This window comes from Mus caroli, chromosome 11 (assembly GCF_900094665.2).
Source record: "Mus caroli chromosome 11, CAROLI_EIJ_v1.1, whole genome shotgun sequence".
Lineage (NCBI taxonomy): Eukaryota > Metazoa > Chordata > Mammalia > Rodentia > Muridae > Mus > Mus caroli.
Window position 1 is genome coordinate 93,424,202 of NC_034580.1, and position 5,860 is coordinate 93,430,061.

The window sequence follows — 5,860 nt, forward strand, 5'->3', positions numbered from 1 at the left end:
GTTGCGGATGGTTGTGAGCCACCATGTGGTTGCTGGGATTTGAACTCTGGACCTTTGGAAGAGCAGTCGGGTGCTCTTACCCACTGAGCCATCTCACTAGCCCCTTGATGAAATATTTTAAGTGACTTACAATGTGTGTGGCAATTCACTAAAAATACACTTCAGGAAGTTTTCTTGCTGTCATGCTATGGCCACACCTCATGATCCTAACAGTACTGCCTTAGGAGCGAGCGCCTCAAGCCTGCTTGTCTTCCATCATCTTCTTTCCCTTACAAGTTGATTTTTTTTTAATTCAGTTTGCTCTAAGCAGGGTCTAAATAAGGGATGCATACCACATTTAGTTGTCTCTGAAGCCTCATTTAAATCTAGAATAACTCCCCCCACCCCCAACTCTCCACTTGTTGAATTGCTAACATATTTTAAGTAAACTACAGACAGCAGGTCCCACCTTCCAGATTTCTTCAATTGCTTCTGCGTGGTGGTGTTTATCCTGTGAGCTGGAAGTGCACTCGGCAGACTTGATTAGACTCAGGTTGACTAGACCCACAAAACCAGCCCCTGGTGACACACCCCACTATGTGCTGTGCTGTGCTTTCCTGCAGGCCCAGGTTCTACCATGAACGTCATATGGATCACCGCCTTGCCTGAGGACTGCCAACCCCTCACCTAGAAGTTGTACTCTCTTCTTCTAGGACCAGCAAATAACCTATGCAATCCTCCTGCCTCCCAAGTTCTAGGATTGCAGCGTTGAGGAAGCAAGCCTGGCTAGATGTGACTTTTTAAGATATTTGAACTGTATTTTCTGGCTATGGTGGCACATACCCGTAATCTTAGCATTTAGGGGGGCAGAGGCAGGAGGCCTGTGTGAGTCTGAGGCTAGCCTGAGCAACATAGTAAATTTGAGGCTAGCAAAGGCTAATAGCAAAACAAGCAACAAAAAAGCAAGCTAAAGTGGGGTGGTGGCGCACACCTTTAATCCCAGCACTCGGGAGGCAGAGGCAGGCAGAATTTCTGAGTTCGAGGCCAGCCTGGTCTACAGAGTGAGTTCTAGGACAGCCAGGGCTACACAGAGAAACCCTGTCTCGAAACAAACAAAAAGAAAAGAAAAGAAAGAAAAACATACTTCTTACTTCTTAGAAGCTGCAGGTTAGGGGCTGGTGAGATGGCTCAGTGGGTAAGAGCACCCGACTGCTCTTCCGAAGGTCCGGAGTTCAAATCCCAGCAACCACATGGTGGCTCACAACCATCCGTAACGAGATCTGGCGCCCTCTTCTGGAGTGTCTGAAGACAGCTGCAGTGTACTTACATATAATCAATCAATAAATAAATCTTTAAATATATATATATATAGAAGCTGCAGGTTAGGCTTAGAAGAGGTGGGATGGAGCGTCGTGCCAGGCACGGTGGCTCTAGAAGGGACTACCTTTAGCTGGTGTCCTTTGAACCCTGCACCATGCAACTTACACCTTCACTAGTTTTATTTTATAGATGAGGAAATTGGAGGCTCTGACTTGCTAAGACCCAAGGGCAGCTGGTAAGCACCCAAAGAGACCCATCTGATGGGGGTCCAGCAGCCAGGCACTGACTGAGAAGGAGGAGCCCGGCTGAGGCAGAGGCCCAGGGCCCCCCACGTCTTAGGTGGGAGGAGGGGACAAAGCCTTGGAGAGAAAATAATGAGCTTGTTCCCTTGCAGCTGCCCAGATGTCCCCAAGCCTCTCTCTTGAGAAATGGTGTTTATGACATGACAATGTCTGTAATTTGGCTTCTTGCATGCCTGGATAATTAGCTTAAGTTATCCCTCTCTGGTGTCTCATTCAAAACGTGGGCACTCTTCCATTCATTCTGAGGAGGCCTGTCCTCTATGGGAGTCATGGAAAGAACCCTGTGAGCCCACGCTATTATCCTTACTGTGGTCTCTCTCAGTGGTGGAAGATGGCCAGAGACTGAGGTTAGGGCCAGGTGAGTCAGCCGTCTGCCCCACAGTCAGTTGGCCAGAGAGGGAGCTCTGGGATGTGGGCTCCCTCAGAAGTTAACTGCCTTGAAGAGGCTCTACACACAGCCAATGTAGTGGTTTGAACAAGAATGGCTTCCATAAGCTTATGTATTTGAAGCTTAGTAGCCAGTAGTCACCCTGTCTGTCTGTCCTCTGTCTACGGATCAGGACGTAGCTCTCGGTTACCACTCCAGTGCCTGCCTGCCTGCATGCTGCCATGCTCCCCACCACGCTGATAACTGACTAAAAACTTCTGAAACTGTAAGCAAGCCTCCAATTAAATGTGTTCTTCTCTAAGAGTTGTCTTTGATCATGGTGTCTCTTCACAATAATGGAACAGTGACTAAGAGCCAGGGTCCTGAAGGACTGTGGCCTAGGGGTCCATCCCAAGGAGGCTGGGAGACAGAGACCTTGGGAAGAAATCATTAAGAAACACCGAGGACAGGGACACTGAGGCTGGACGAGGGAGGCGCTTAGGAGAAAGGGGACCGTTCTGCATTCAGGTGGCAGGGACAAAGGAGATTTTGTAGGGCTTGGTTTATAGGGCTGAATCAGAGAGGATAGGAAGCTGGGAATGACCCTCAGGGCTCTGTCTAGGGAGGCTGGGAACTGAGGTAGGACCTGCAGGTAGGGCTGTGTGTGTGTGTGTGTGTGTGTGCGCGCGCGCGCGCGCGCGCGCGCGCGCGTCTCTGCTCCCTGATGTGAGGGGAAGGGGGGTCTGAAGCCCAGGAGGAAGTACTACTTACTCACTGACAGCTTAGGGGGCACGCCACAGAGGACTGACTGACTGACGGAGGACCGACTGACTGACTGATGGAGGACCGACTGACTGACAGAGGACAGACTGACTGCCGGAGGACTGACTGACTGACTGCCGGAGGACTGACTGACTGACGGAGGACCGACTGACGGAGGACCGACTGACTGCTGGAGGACTGACTGACTGACTGCTGGAGGACTGACTGACTGACGGAGGACTGACTGACTGACGGAGGATGGACTGACTGACGGAGGACCGACTGACTGACGGAGGACTGACTGACTGACGAAGGACTGACTGACTGATGGAGGACTGACTGACTGACGGAGGACTGACTGACTGACTGACAGAGGACGGACTGACTGACAGAGGACGGACTGACTGCTCAAGAGTGAGACTCAGGAGGATTTGGAAGAAGAGTTTCAGTAGGAGACAGAGGGGTGAAAGGGGAATGGGAGCAGCGAGTCGGAGAATGAAGATGACAATGATAGTACCACCACCACCACCATGAAGAGGTTAGAGAGATGGCTCAGGGGCTGGTGAGATGGCTCAGTGGGTAAGAGCACCCGACTGCTCTTCCGAAGGTCCAGAGTTCAAATCCCAGCAACCACATGGTGGCTCACAACCATCCGTAACGAGATCTGGCGCCCTCTTCTGGAGTGTCTGAAGACAGCTACAGTGTACTTACATATAATAAATAAATAAATCTTTAAAAAAAAAAAAAAAAAGAGAGAGATGGCTCAGCAGCTTAGAGCTGCTCCTTCAGAGAAACAGGGTTCAGTTCCCAGAACCCACAGGACAGCTCATAACCATGTATAACTGCAGCTCCTGAAGATTTGCCATCTTCTTTTGGCCTCTCCAAGCACCAGGTACGTGAAACATTTACATATGTGTGCGCAAAATACTTATACGCATAAGATAAAAACACTCTACTCCTCCTGACAAGGTTTCTCTGTGTAGCCTTGGATGTCTTGAAACTCACTCTGTAGACCAGGCTGGCCTCGAACTCAGAGATCCACCTGCCTCAGCCTCCCATCTCCCAAGTGCTGGGGTCAAAGTGCAGGCCACGGGTGTGCACAGTAAAAATGAATCTTTAAAGAGGAAGGGGACATTTAGAAAGTGTTGAAGCTCGGTGTCTAAGCACAGAGAACTGAGAAGTCAATTGGACCTGGAGCTTGAGGCCAGGAAGCAGAAAGCACACTGGGGTCTCAGCAGGAATATCACCTGCTGAGTGGAGCTACCAGCAAAGCCATGGGGAAGGCCACTTGATGTAGCACACCGGTGTGAAACTGGACTGGGCGGATATGCTCATCTCCAGGCTGCCCAGGCATGAAGACAGAGCTGGGAATTCCATCTTCCAGTCCTCTCTGCAAACATTTACTGAGAATGTAGTACCTGCCAGGCAATCTGGGGCTGTACACAACCTCCAAAGATTCCCCTCTTCCTGGTACTCACATAGGAAAGGAGGGGAAGTACCATCTAAGAACAGGAGCTTAAGGGGATGGGGACGCAGGAGTGCAGTCTCGGTTCTATTGTCTACCTAGGTTGAGGCTGTAGTGCAGCTGGTTCAGTGCTTGTCTCGCATACAGGACGTCCTGGGTTCAATACCCGCATCAAGTAAAACTGAGCATGGCACTGCATGCTTATAACTACAGCACTGAGGAGGTGGGGACTAGAAGTTCAGAAGAAATCCAAGGTCAGCCTCACTTTGAATGCTGGTCAGCCAGTTTTGACTACATAAGATCCCTCCAAATATATATGTATCTTTGAGAGAAGGCCCTACTTGATAGCCCAGGTTGGCCTACAACTTTTAATTCTCCTGCCTTAGCCTCCCAAGGGCTAGGACAGTTTTGAGTACAATGTTAAATAGAATCTAGGAAGGTCTTGATGGAGGAACATTGTAAAAAAAAATTAGCGAAAAAGCCAGCCTGGCTGTAGCCTAGTGTGGATGAAGTCCAAGGACATGTCAGAGGGATTGGGGCAGCAGGTTACACGAGACCTTTCAGGTTTCTTTTTGAACATGACAGGAATTTTGGGGTCATACATTGGCATACATTCATATGAACACACACACATACACAATTAAAACTAGATCTTGGGAACTGGAGCCCTGGAACTGGCATTACAGATAGATGTGGGTGCTGGGAACCGAACCTGGGTCCTCTGCAAGAGCACTAAGCACTCCTTTTTTTTTTTTTTTGGTTTTTTGAGACAGGGTTTCTCTGTGTATCCCTGGCTGTCCTGGCACTCACTTTGTAGACCAGGCTGGCCTCGAACTCAGAAATCCGCCTGCCTCTGCCTCCCCGAGTGCTGGGATTAAAGGTGTGCACCACCGCACCCGGCTGCACTAAGCACTCTTAATCATTTCTCCAGCCTTTTATTTTATTAATGAATTTATTTATTTTATTTATTTTTTGAGGCAGGCTTTGTCTATGTAGCTTTGGCTGTCCTGGATCTCTGTGGATCAGGCTGGCTTCTAAGTCACAGAGATCCATTTGCCTCTGCCTCCTGAATGCTGGAACTAAAGGCGTAAAGGCGTGCGCCACCACTACCCAGCCCATTTTATTACATTTATTTGTTGATGTGTGTGTGTGTGCTTGCGCTTGTGCACTTGGCAGTCAGACGATAGCTTGTGGGAATCCTCAGGCTTCTGGAAGTGCCTTTGCACACTGAGCCACCTAACCAGCTCATTTTGTGTTTGAGACACTCTCATCCAACATGGAACTCCTGCTCCTCCTGCTCCTGCCTTGCAAATGATGGCTCATAGGAATGTATCCGCAAGCCCAGTCTTTTCTTGGAGATAAGACCCAACTTGGTATCCCTGGGTGACCTAGTACTAACTATGAAGCCCAGGCTGGTTTTACCCAGGGGCATCGTCCTTCCTCACCCTGAAGACTAGAATTATAGCTATATGCTTAGCTTTTCGGTTGTTGCATTTTGGGGGGTGGTGGATGGGACAGGGTTTACTGTGTAGGCATGGCTCTCCTGAATCTCACTCTGTAGACCTGGATGGCCTCAAACTCACACAGATCCACCTGCCTCTGCCTCCCGAGTGCTGGGATTAAAGGTGTGCTCCAATTCTGCTATGGCTGTTTTTTGTTTGTTTG